We start from the raw sequence: 14548 nt of genomic DNA on the forward strand, positions 1-14548 counted from the left end.
AAAGACTCTGCCACAAAGGAAGGTGGAAGGAGAGTCCTTCAGATCACACAGGCCTCTGGGTAAAGGGAGTGGAAACATAGGCTGTGTCTACCCTAGCCAAAAACTTCAAAACTGCCATGCAAACGGCCATTTCGAAGTTTACTAATGAAGCACTGAAATACATATTCTGCGCCTCATTAGCATGCGGGCGGCCCCGGCACTTCAAAATTGATGCGGCTCGCTGCCGCGCGGCTCATCCAGAAGGGGCTTCTTTTCGAAAGGACCCCGGCTACTTCAAAGTCCCCTTATTCCCATCTGCTAATAGGAATAAGGGGACTTCAAAGTAGGCGGGGTCCTTTCGAAAAGGAGCCCCGTCTGGACAAGCTGCGTGGCGGTGAGCCGCGTCAATTTTGAAGTGCCACAGCCGCCAGCATTCTAATGAGGCGCTGAATATGTATTTCAGAGCTTCATTAGTAAACTTTGAAATGGCCATTTGCATGGCCATTTCGAAGTTTTTGGCTAGTGTAGATGTAGCCATAGTCTCAGACTCTTTCAATAACCAATTCCATCAGCATAATTCAGAAGCCAGGAATGTTCCCCGTAATAAAAGAACAATTCCCCATTTACAATAGATAAGTGAGGCAAACTGTTGGGTTGGGTCTTAGTGACATATAAAGAGATGTGTAACTTGTGATTTATATGTGCAAATGATAAAAGCTGCCCAATGCGTGTATTTGGGCAGCACTCTTTCTGCCTAGGGTGAATGTAATGTGACTGCATGGTATGGCTACCCAGATAATAGTATCATGTTGAACCTTCTCCCAGGGCTATTTTCTTATGGGGTTAGCACTAGGATGTCTGAGAGCGCAAGTGGTGAATCAATACAATATCCAACAGTACACTAAACTGAAAGCGTACAAGGCTGTAGTGCTGATCAGTCTCCTGTATGGCTGTGAAACCTGGACCTTGAACAGAAAACATACTGCTGGAGCGCTTCCACGCTCACAGCCTGAGGTCAATACCGCACATATGATGGCAGGACAGAGTTACGAACCTGGAAGTCCTGGGCAGAGCAGGAACCACGAGCATCGAAGCAGTAATTCTGAAAGCTTCGCTGGACAGGGCACGTCATACGAATGGAGGAGTCAAGAATCTCTAAGCAGCTCCTCTACGCTGAACTCTCCCAGGACAAAAGGAATCAAGGTAGGCCTCGCAAGAGTTACAAAGACTGTGTGAAGGCCAACATTGCTCATGCTACTTTAAAACCAGATCAGCTAGAGAAGCACACAAAAGACCGAACAGGCTGGCGTGCTCTCATACGACAAGCGTATGACAACTTTGAAGAGCAGCGACGCGTACGCCTCATTGATGCTAGTGAGAAGAAAGCAACAGCAGCAGCCACACCAACAGAGCCAGGACATTTCCCTTGACCCCTGTGAACACCCACGCCACTCAAAGCTTGGACTTCTCAGCCACATGAGAATCCACAACCGATCAGCCTGTGCAAGCTCAAGACATCATCATCGGACATGACGGACTAGCTACTACTAGAGAAGTAAACGTGGCATTGTTTATTTGTTGTCCCGATCATATTTTATAACAAATGAGACCTTGGTCAGAGAATTGACTACACAATTATTCAGTAGCCAGTATAAGTTTCTTGCTCTTCTGAGATTTAATATTTATCTGCAATGAGGACACCCACTGATACAATTATCCAGAGGAAAAATGCTAATAAAGTTTATGAACCTTCCACCAAAAATGGTAGTTTTGTTTTTCGCACTGTGTTCCAAACAAAGATTGTGGAAATGGTGAATGCTGTTTCAACACTGCTCTAATCCAAAGACACAGACCAGTCCAAAGCATCAGTATTAGTTCTCAAAGTCACTGAAATTGTAGCAACATTTCAAACTGAGTTCACACAAGACAAAGATTCAGAAATTAAGTTACCAGGAAAACAGAGCAGAGAAATCAAGTTGCATGGGGCATGCATGCGGAAAATAAAAAAGGCAGGGGGGCAGCTCCTGTGAGGCAGGCCTTGGAGAATCATAGAATCATAAGACAGGAAGTGACCTCAGGAAGTCATCAAGCCCAGCCCCCTGCCCAAAGCAGGACCAACCCTGACTAAATCATCCCAGCCAGGACTTGGTCAAGCCAGTACTGAAACACACCTGAAGCTGGATATTCTACCACCTATCTAGGTAGCCCATTCCAGTGTTTCACCACCCTCTGAGTGAACTAGCTTTTTTCTTAATATCCAACCTAGACCTCTCCTGCTGTAACTTGAGACCATTGCTCCTTGTTCTGTCATCTGTCACTACTGAGAACAGCCTCTCTCCATCCTGTTTAGAACCCTCTTTTGGAAGTTGAAGGCTGCTACCAAATCACCTCTCCCTCTTCTTTTCTGCAAACTCAGTAAGACCAAATCCCCCTCTTTTTGTAGGTCATGTGCTTCATCCCCCTAACTATTTTTGTTGCCCTCAACTGGACCCTCTCCAATGCATCCACATATTTTTTGTATTGTGGGGCCCAGAACAGAACACCATACTCTAGATGTGACCTCCCCAGTGCTGAATAAAGGAGAATAATAACTGCTCGAGATCTGCTGGAAATGCTCCTCCTATTGCAGACCAATATGCTACTATCCCTCTTCACTACACGGGCACACTGTTGACGCACCTCCAGCTTTTCATTCATTGTAATCCCTCGGTCCTTTTCTGCTGCACTGTTACATAGCCAGTCAGTGCCCAGCGTGTAACAATGCTTGGGATTCTTCCATCCCAAGGACAGGACTCTGCACTTGTCCCTGTTGAATTCCATCAGATTTCCTTTGGCTCAATCCTCCAATCTGTCTAGGTCACTCTGGACCCGACCCCTACCCTGTCAGCTCCAGGGGTGGAGAGCCGAGGGAAGGTAGAATCTCCCCCTAACTACTGCCCAAAGAGAAGTGATGGCCTTAAGCAGGGACAACCTAAGATGGAAACTTTAATCCCCCATATGAATGTTGGATTGACTGTGGCCCTTCCTTTGCTGTTTGGTCCATCCCCATGGGGGAAAGCTCTGAGAGTGAGCTGGCTCTCAGAATCTGGGTCATACCAGAGTAAGAGAACGTGCTGCCCAAGATGAAAGGAAAATGACCTCACCACACTATTCCCTGGTGTGCTGATCATGCCACTGACACCCACCTTCCTGCTGTCTGGGGCACTCCACCGCCCTGTCCTGCTGAGCCAGATACTCTGGTCTCCCCCAGCCAAGGCACAGAGTTGGGGTTATCGCCCTCCTGCAGAGCAATGAAGAGACTGTTTAGCCACAGCCCTGGGTGGCTGCAGTTGTAGGGCACAGCACTCATGGTATCCACCCCCAGCAGGGAACAAAACCCCCAATAAATGTGTCTCTGTGCAAGAGATTTGCACAGGGAGGGCTCATTGGGAAAGTAGTCTGCATCAGGGTAAGGGGGATGTGCACAGTGGTAGTTCTCCCCAGGTAATAATTTACACCAGGTTTGATTACAACCAGAGAGTTTTATTAAGCAAAACGATAGGATTTAGGTGTTTATAAATAAGGACAAGCAAATCAAAATGAGTTACCAAATCAAATCAAAGAGAAAACACACAGCTAATTCTACTCTTGTGAGTTCTTACCCTAAAGAGCTGTCTTAATATCAGGTGAAATCCTCAGGTCGAAATGATCTTATCCTGATCTGGATCTCCAGTAAGGTTCTCTGACTTTCTTAGGGCATGTCAAGGAATTTCCAAGGCAGGCTGAAGACAGAAGATGGAGGAACCCCATGGTACTTCTTATACCTTTCCTCTGTGGAGGGAATTCCATTGTTCTCCTTAGCTGCGTCTACACGTGCACGCTACTTCGAAGTAGCGGCAGTAACTTCGAAATAGCGCCCGTCACGTCTACACGTGTTGGGCGCTATTTCGAAGTTGAAATCGACGTTAGGCGGCGAGACGTCGAAGTCGCTAACCCCATGAGGGGATGGGAATAGCGCCCTACTTCGACGTTCAACATCGAAGTAGGGACGTGTAGACGATCCGCGTCCCGCAACATCGAAATAGCGGGGTCCTCCATGGCGGCCATCAGCTGGGGGGTTGAGAGATACTCTCTCTCCAGCCCTTGCGGGGCTCTGTGGTCACCGTGGGCAGCAGCCCTTAGCCCAGGGCTTCTGGCTGCTGCTGCTGCAGCTGGGGGTCCGTGCTGCATATACAGGGTCTGCAACTAGTTGTTGGCTCTGTGTATCTTGCACTGTTTAATGAAAGTGTGTCTGGGAGGGGCCCTTTAAGGGAGCGACTTGCTGTTGAGTCTGCCCCGTGACCCTGTCTGCAGCTGTGCCTGGCTCCCTTATTTCGATGTGTGCTACTTTGGCGTGTAGACGTTCCCTCGCTGTGCCTATTTCGATGTTGGGCTGAGCAACGTCGAAGTTGAACATCGACGTTGCCAGCCCTGGAGGACGTGTAGACGTTATTCATCGAAATAGCCTATTTCGATGTCGCAACATCGAAATAAGCTATTTCGAAGTTGGGTGCACGTGTAGACGTAGCCCTTGTGTGAGAGTAAACTCCAACACAGAAACTGTCACATGAGCAGGTCACCTGTGCAAGTTCCTTTTAGACAATCAGCAGTTGCCTGCCCGCCGGATTCCATGGTTATGGACCAGAGCCTCCAACGTGGATTTCTGCCCATTGAAGGATCTTTGATGGCTACATACTGCTATCTCACCACAAGCCATACTCTCACAATAGGGTAGCAACACCTCCTGTTGAGATCTTCACAGAGACAAACATTAGCAACACAAATATATAGACTATTCTTATAACTTTGACTACTGAAAAATAGGATTTACAAATCCAGCAAGTTATACAGAAAACTCTTTCATATCTGGCACCCGTGGAGTGGGAGGCTGCCGGATATTCAAATATTCTGAATACTAGACACTAAAGAAAAACAAGATTAGATATTAAGAAAAAATGTACACAGAGTACTTCACTTATAAACATCAGTAATCTTGTACACTGTAAACTTATACTGTATTTGATGTGTTTACTTGTATGTACATTCATTATATCGTACTTATGGAAAAAAGGTAACTAAAATTTTACTTACGGTTAAAATGTCGGTTATTTGAGAGTTCTGTGTGACAGAATGCCAGATACACGAGCATGTACTGTAATATGGAAATGATAGATCACAGACCACAGCTTGTCTAAACCATTTCTGAGTTATGCATATTTACATTCAGAATCACTTTTCAATAGCGCATGGGGCAGGTCCATCTCCAAACTCTCTTTCAACAGCCTGTCAGACTCTCTGAGATGTCAGGTAAACTGATACCAGTTTTGGGGTACAGATTTAACCCCCCAAATCAGCCAGTCCATAGTGTGGTTTTGAGGGGCAGGAGGCTGAGTGTCCTGCCCCGTGCCCCCCATTCCTAAGGAATGGCTCCACTTACTAGAGGGGCTTTTGGTGTTAAGTCCCCCCACTGTAATGGAAATGTGTTTCTGATTATGAATAATCATATCTCAAAGATGCTTTGTGTGAAACAAGGCAGGTTACCGACCATTTAAGAACCTGCCATTACCCAAATATGTATGTTCTACTAGAAGACTTACTCAGGGCAGGGCATGGGGGTGCAGGAATTAAGGAAGGGGACTGGAAGGAGCAGGAGGCCAGAGGAGGGAGAGGGGGCTCAGGGCAAGGAGTGAGGGTGACCACCGGCTTCATCTTCTGCTGGCAAGGTGTGGGGCATTCAGCTTTACCTTGGACTTTTCAATTTGGTGGGCTGTACACTATGTGTGCTGGTTTGCCCCTGGAGGCCATATAAGTTAGCCCTGTTGGGACTGCACAGGTCAGTAGGGCGGCTTCCAAGCTGGAAGGCCCTGTTGTGCTGGGTCATGGGCTGGGGCTCCTCCAGGAATTGTCAGGGCTTTTGCCCCATCCCCCAGTCAGAGGGAGCATTTCCTTGGCTCCACAACTTTTGCTCTGGCACTGTGGCCAAGGGCTGTGGCTGGAGGGCTTTGTGGCTGGGCTGTGGCTGGAGGGCTTTGTGGCAGGGGTGCACTTACTTGGTCAAGCGGCTGGCAAGATGGACAGCCCCAGCCCCAGCTGGCCACTTCCATGGTGGGGTCACCCCCCTGTGAGCATTCTGCAGTATGACTCAGTCTCCTCTCACATCCCTCCATCCTTTCCTTTCTGTGTTATGCTGAACCATCAGATTTCAGGCACATACAATTTTCCTGGCACAACCTAACCCTGACACTGCCGTAGGTTAGGATAAGAGGAAACTGCATATCAAATTTGGTGCTCTTAGGTCTTACAGTTTCAGAAGAGCTCTTCAACTAACAGACTCACAGATGTGTTAATGGATGGTCTCATGGGCAGAGAGGGAAACCAAAATAGAGAAAATCCCAGTGTCCTCCTTGAGTCTACGGAAGAAAGGCCTAAATGGGAAAAAACATCTCCCACCATAATCTAGTGTTTTCTGGGCCTACAGTTTGGCTGACTTGAGATGGATCAGGATGAACAGGATTAATCTCTGAGATAGTTGTATCATTTACAGGGATGCCAACTTTCTAGTAAAATTAACAGTAAGAAAGGGAGAAATTATAAAGAGTCTCCTGCTCAGGCTCACCTAAGTGAACCTGATTTTTTTCAGTCCAAAAGGCAGACCTCAAAGCAGACACTGGCTGCAGAAAGCCAGAAGGAGCTCTTTGGAGACTGACAATGCCCTGCAGCCTGTCCTGCCCGGTCACTGTCGTGGCCTGTCTGTGAGATCATCACTTCCCTACCGGCTTTGACCAATAAGCTGAAGTCCCACTGAAGGCCCTTGTGTTATCGCTGCCAAATTTACAGCTAATGTTCTGCTCCAGACCATCACTTCCACTGCTAGTTTGGAGGAACCAGAAGTAATGACAGAAAGGGAATTGACTCCCACAACACACTTGTGCATCTGTCTTAGGATACATACACACAATGGAACTTCACTAGGGCTGTACAAGTGAGCCTTAATTAGATGTTGCCTAATGCTTAAAGACCTGGACTAGACCCATTTCTTTGTACGTATTAGAAAAATTTTGGACAGGGATGTATTAATTTATTTACTTCTATGGAAATAGTTCTCCCAGCACAGCTTCTGTTCTGTGCACAGTTGTATCAGCATGGCAATGCTTTACACTGATATAGTGTATTCCCCTAATTCTAATAGCATAAAGCAGCTTTCTAGTGGTATGGCTGTGTCCAGACCAGGGGACTAGACCCTTGAGCTACGCAAGAACTGCTCAAAAAGCCCAACTTCCTAGTGCACTTTTCTCAAACTCCATTGCACCACATCACTTTTCTGACAAGCACATGTCATTGTATCACATCCTCCCTCTGACAATATATAGCATGATATGACCCGGGAGGAGGGACTGATGACTGAGCCCATCTACTCCTCACGTTCCTGTGTTGATGGGCAAAGCCCAAGAGCCACAGCTCCAAGGGAGGAGGGCCAAAGTTTAACCCTCGAGTGAAACTTATAGGCGACACCGGCTACAGCAAACCCCGAGGGAGCTCTGAGATTCCCACTGCTTTGCTGCCAATCCTACCTAGTGTTTGTCATGGGCTCTGTGGGAGGTCACAGCCTCCCATCCTACTTTGACCAATACGCTTGATGCCTCCCTGACCAGCTGCTTTGCATGTTTGATCTGGTCCCCTGTATCATGCCCGCTATGCTCCCTGCTGCATACGGCATACACGCAGGCAAACCATAAAAACATCAGATGCTGCACAGCATGTCACACACAAGCTTTCATAGATGTGTACCCTTTAAGACCATGAGCCCATGAGATCATCTAATCTGTCCCCACCACATCCATATCACAGGTCTCCTGTATGAGGTAGAAACAAATTTTGGACCAAAGCACTCTCCAGAGAGACATCCTTCTTGGAAGTCATTAGGAGAAACCATCTCTATCCTTGGTAGCTTGGAGAAAAAAAATGCAGTGAAGGGAAGAGAGCGCATCCCAAGGCCACTCTTTTGAGTCTGTATCATAGCACACATGCTCAAGAGACGGGCACTCAGGTTGTACACGCGGCCTGAATTCTGTTTTTTCCCTGATGGTAAAGTCCTGTGCTACACATAGTCCTCTGGATGTACAGAACTATTTTGGGTCAGGATGCATTGCTTTATTTATGTCTACTGAAAGAATTGTCCCAGGACAGCTTCTGTTGTGTGTATGGTTATATCTTTATGGAAGTACCTTGCACCAAGGTATAGCTTCTTCCCTGACTACACTAACATAAAGACCTTTATGCTAATTTGACCATGTCCATACCACGGGGATTTTTACCACTTGTACTCTTTTAGTAGAACTCCATCAGTGCACCTTTCTAGGGTAAACAAGACCCATCTCCAGAACACTGAGGTATGTTTAGATGGAATTAAAAAAAAAAAAGTCAGACTCTTGTTAAAAGGGTAGAGAGATTGCCTCCCCTCATGCTAATGACACTCAGATACTTGTCCCTCAGATATGCCATTTCTAGTTGTGGTCAGATGTCACTGATGTGATGTCCTGACAGGTTTCTTGATTGATAGCCATTCCCGTGAGCTCTGCACATGCAACTGGCAGAGTGGTCCTTTAGAAAACCACTAATTACTATCCAATCAGATAAGGCATGATAGCACCAGGCCATATTTATTGTGAAGGAAAGAGTGGTCTCTATCTCCACAGATTAGATGTCTGCAAGTCTCCTAGAACATGGTTCCTCCTTGAGAATGCACTACCTCACTCAGTGTAGAAACTTCCTACTGCACCTTTGGCCAGATATTGACAGACCCTCTGAGATACATGGTTATACCCAGATATAAAGAAATTAAGTGTCACTCATGCCTAATTAGGGTGCCACCTTCTGATGCAACTGGGGGCCACTCATTCCCTGCACATGTTTTGATGAACACCTCACTATCCTGGTCAGAATGTTCTATTTATCTATGGAGAGTGTGGATCAGTTTGAAGATGGTAGATTATCACTGTTAGGCTACGTCTACACGTGCACCCAACTTCGAAATAGCTTATTTCGATGTAGCAACATCGAAATAGGCTATTTCGATGAATAACGTCTACACGTCCTCCAGGGCTGGCAACGTTGATGTTCAACTTCGACGTTGCTCAGCCCAACATCGAAATAGGCACAGCGAGGGAACGTCTACACGGCAAAGTAGCACATATCGAAATAAGGGAGCCAGGCACAGCTGCAGACAGGGTCACGGGGCGGACTCAACAGCAAGTCGCTCCCTTAAAGGGCCCCTCCCAGACACACTTTCATTAAACAGTTCAAGATACACAGAGCCAACAACTAGTTGCAGACCCTGTATATGCAGCACGGACCCCCAGCTGCAGCAGCAGCAGCCAGAAGCCCTGGGCTAAGGGCTGCTGCCCACGGTGACCACAGAGCCCCGCAAGGGCTGGAGAGAGAGTATCTCTCAACCCCCCAGCTGATGGCCGCCATGGAGGACCCCGCTATTTCGATGTTGCGGGACGCGGATCGTCTACACGTCCCTACTTCGATGTTGAACGTCGAAGTAGGGCGCTATTCCCATCCCCTCATGGGGTTAGCGACTTCGACGTCTCGCCGCCTAACGTCGAAGTTAACTTCGAAATAGCGCCCGACGCGTGTAGACGCAACGGGCGCTATTTCGAAGTTGGTGCCGCTACTTCGAAGTAGCGTGCACGTGTAGACGCAGCCTTAATGTTGTTGTTCCCCAGAGATCAAAAACTTGTTTCTTGAGCTTTAAAGTGAAGTTACATCCCTGATCAATAAGTATTTCTTTGGGTATTACCATCCTGGAGATCACTTTCCTAAGTTCCTTTGCTTATGTGACACATCTAAGTACATCAAATTTTCCTGGCGCTACCAAATGGATATTGCGACTGCATGGATGGTATGCAGCAGAACATGGCTAAGATCACATGAAAATAGTTCTTGGTCCCATATTTTGAGGCAGCATTGGCACACCTAGTGCAGCTAGCAGTGCATTACACACACACACACATGCACACACACACACACACACACAAACAGCCATCCGCAGTTGCAAGGCTTGACTCTGCAAGTCTCAGTTTGCCCCGACAATCTGAGTCCGTTGTATGGGCTAATCATTTATTAACTTACTACACACCTCCAGCTTCTATCCAGGGTACACCACACGATCCATTGTCTATAGCCAAGCACTAAGGTAGAACCATATTTGCTCCAATCCCTCAGATAGAGACAAATGCCTACGTGATCTTTATCAAGCTTTCCGAAAACTACAATGACCACCTGAGGAAGTGAGGAAACAGATTAACAGGCCTGATGCGTAAGCAGAAACCACTTGCTGCAAGACAAGCCCAACAAGGGCTACGTCTACACGTGCACCCAACTTCGAAATAGCTTATTTCGATGTAGCAACATCGAAATAGGCTATTTCGATGAATAACGTCTACACGTCCTCCAGGGCTGGCAACGTCGATGTTCAACTTCGACGTTGCTCAGCCCAACATCGAAATAGGCACAGCGAGGGAACGTCTACACGCCAAAGTAGCACACATCGAAATAAGGGAGCCAGGCACAGCTGCAGACAGGGTCACGGGGCGGACTCAACAGCAAGTCGCTCCCTTAAAGGGCCCCTCTCAGACACACTTTCATTAAACAGTGCAAGATACACAGAGCCAACAACTAGTTGCAGACCCTGTATATGCAGCACGGACCCCCAGCTGCAGCAGCAGCAGCCAGAAGCCCTGGGCTAAGGGCTGCTGCCCACGGTGACCACAGAGCCCCGCAAGGGCTGGAGAGAGAGTATCTCTCAACCCCCCAGCTGATGGCCGCCATGGAGGACCCCGCTATTTCGATGTTGCGGGACGCGGATCGTCTACACTGTCCCTACTTCGACGTTGAACGTCGAAGTAGGGCGCTATTCCCATCCGCTCATGGGGTTAGCGACTTCGACGTCTCGCCGCCTAACGTCGATTTCAACTTCGAAATAGCGCCCAACACGTGTAGACGTGACGGGCGCTATTTCGAAGTTACTGCCGCTACTTCGAAGTAGCGTGCACGTGTAGACGCAGCCAAGGAAAGCAACAGAACAACACCGGCCATTACCTACAGCCCTCAGCTAAAACCTCTCCAGTGCATTATCAGTCATCTACAACCCATCCTGGACAATGATCCCTCACTGTCACAGACCTTGGGAGGCAGGTCTGTCCTCAGGTACAGACAGCCTGCCAACCTGAAACAAATTCTCACCAGCATCTATAGACCACACCACAGTAACTCTAACTCAGGAACCAATCCCTGCGACAAACTTCAGTGCCAATTCCACAAGTGACACCATCACAGGAGCTAACCACATGAGCCACACCATCAGGGGGTCATTCATTTGCACATCTACTAATGGAATATATGCCATCATGTGCCAGCACTGGCCAAACTGGACAGTCTCTGTGTAAAAGAATAAATGGAAACAAATGAGACATCAGGAACAGTGATATACCAAGTCCTGTAGGAGAACACTGCAATTTCCCTGGACACTCGGTAGCAGATTTAAAAGTCGACATCCTGCAACAAACAAACAAGCAAACCTTCAAAAACAGACTCCAAAGAGAAACTGCAGAGCTGCAATTCATTTGCAAGTTTGACGCTATCAGTCAAGGACTGAATAAAGACCGGGAATGGCTGGTGAACTACAAAAGCAGTTTCTTCACATCTCCACATCCACTGCTGGAAGTGGGCCACATCATCCCTGACTGAATTGATCTCATCAGCTCTGGCCTTCTTCTTGTTTGGTACTCTCTTCTTTTCATGAACCTGTGTATTGAGAGCTGCCAGTGGAATCTCCACCGCATGCATCCGATGAAATGGGTCTTGGCCCATGAAAGTTTTTGCTTCAAAAAATCTGCTAGTCTATAAGGTACTACAGGACTTCTCATTGTTCTTGTGGATACAGACTAACACAGCTGTCCCTCTGATACTTAACTCCCGAGGCACACTCAGGCTGAAGTCCTCTGGGGCCTATTTTCTGTATTTTCCACAGCTCACAGAACTCACGGGATTTTCTGGGAGTCCTGGCCAACCTGACAGTCCACAGAGACTGTGCAGGGGAATTATAGAGGTTGCTCTGCAGTACACTGAGGATCAGACATAGGAGATTTATTCACTGATTCTCAGAGCTCTACCTTCTTGTGTCAGGAAGGAGATCTCTTCCTGCTGAGCAGGACTGTGGTGAGTGGCTTTTTTCTGCCTTAAAGTTAGTGCAGAGGGCTCAGGAAGGGTTCCAGGGATTAAGTCAAGGAGTGACAGTGCAGGAATTCACCAGTATGGAAATTTGAACTGTTTGGTGTAGTCAGAAACACCCAGGGAAATACCTGGTAGAACTGGATCTACAAATGTATTGGAAATAGTCTCAAGAAATATTTATGTTTTCAGATCAATTCCTCATCTCTCACTGTTTCCTTCTACCTGTCTGAGTAGCTTCCTTATTTTAGGAAGTGAGGCTTTTCCTCCAATTTACTCCAGTTTTTGAATTCAGCAGCTTCACTGTGCAATTAAAAATTACAGCCACAGTGTCTGCACCTTATCCTCTTAGAAGGAGTGAGCACATGTGGACTAAAGAAGAACGAACTCAAGAGTTACTGAAATCTCAGACTCTGGCTTAGATGTTCAGAGCAATTAGGATAAAAGGGTTTTTGCAGTGGGTGGGGGCATGTAGCAATCTCTGCTTCATTTTTGCCCCTGTATCTCTGGGTTGGGAGAGGATGAGAACCTCAAAAGTCAGCAAAAATAAAGGCATATTTCTGGCTCAGGGCAAACCGGACCTTGTGGAAAATCTCACTGGAGGCGGGTACAAGAATACACAGAGTGGCTGTGGCCACAGTTGGCCAAAATTTCGAAATGGCCACGCTAATGGCCAAATCTGAGGACACTAATGAGGCGCTGAAATGAATATTCAGTGCCTCATTAGCATGCTGCTGGCCGTGGCACTTCGAAAGTGCCGCTTTCGATTATGTGGGGCTCGGCTACATGGGGGTCCTTTTCAAAAGGACCACACACGTTTTGAAATCAGCTGACAGGAATAAGGGGATTTAAGGCAGCTCCGGTTGCTCTGCAATTTCGCACTGTTGAGGAAGACAGCGCATTGAACCGAGACCCTGGAGGTGTTTCTGTGAACTGCGGCTGTGGGGTCTGGCAGCTGGTGTTGGTTCTGGTTGAGGCGTGTCAGTGTTGTGTGGCTGGCTGGAATTTAGGGGGGGTCTCACTTGGGGAAGTGGTTCTCACTGGGGGTTGTAAGTCAGAGACTGTGATATGCATGAAGAGGCTGGAAGAAGTGCGTGTTATTGGGGCAAGGAGCAGAGAGCTCACAGACAGACAGGCTGTGCTGGAGGTTATGGCTGAAGGAGGGAGGTGCACACAGAGAAGCAGGAAGGGCTGAGGTTTGTGAGGAAAGGTTTGGGGTGTGGGGACAGGGACAGGCAAGTGGATAGGCTGGTAGTGCTGCTGAAATTAATTTATTCTTTGAATGGCTGGCGGAAGTCAAATGGTGGATCTGTTCCTGCCCACTCCCCACGTACGTTGGCCAGTGTCAGAGTCCTGGCTAGTCAGAGAACTGTGGCTGGGGTGTCACAATCTCTATTCAGTTTTGTTTCCATCTGTTCTTGATGTGGTTGCTATGTAACTTCAGGGAACTTACTGGCTGAAAGAACCATTGATTGTTTCATTGACATATCATGATTATATGTTCGTGGCATAGTTATGGTTCTTTTTATGCAAGGTGGGTCATGTAACATCATTGGAAAAGCTGTGATTTTCTGAATCAGATTAGCCAATTTTATGTGTATATAATTTTTTTTATCTGACATTATAAATATAGATGGCATATCTGTGTTTCTAATGCAATTGCAGCAGGGTAAAGCCTACTAGCAAGATGATTTCTCTTTACCTAGGCGTTACGGGTGAACCAATACAGAACAATCAGTCCTTAGGGCAAAGACTATGACTTAGGAAACACTTAGATCTCACTTGGTGAGCATTTCTGAGAACACACCAGACAGCCTATAAGGAAGGGATGCTAAGACTCCACAGGAACATGGAACCAGGCCTCATAACTCTGTGTTCCTTTATGGGGCGTCTGCCCAGTTCCCTCCAACTGGACTGGGAACCAAGTTGTGAAACAAAGGCTACGTCTACACGTGCACCCAACTTCGAAATAGCTTATTTCGATGTTGCGACATCGAAATAGACTATTTCGATGAATAACGTCTACACGTCCTCCAGGGCTGGCAACGTCGATGTTCAACTTCGACGTTGCTCAGCCCAACATCGAAATAGGCGCAGCGAGGGAACGTCTACACGGCAAAGTAGCACACATCGAAATAAGGGAGCCAGGCACAGCTGCAGACAGGGTCAGGGGGCGGACTCAACAGCAAGCCGCTCCCTTAAAGGGCCCCTCCCAGACACACTTTCATTAAACAGTGCAAGATACACAGAGCCAACAACTAGTTGCAGACCCTGTATATGCAGCACGGACCCCCAGCTGCAGCAGCAGCAGCCA

The sequence above is a fragment of the Carettochelys insculpta genome, chromosome 1, assembly GCF_033958435.1.
Source record: "Carettochelys insculpta isolate YL-2023 chromosome 1, ASM3395843v1, whole genome shotgun sequence".
Taxonomy (NCBI): Eukaryota; Metazoa; Chordata; order Testudines; family Carettochelyidae; genus Carettochelys; species Carettochelys insculpta.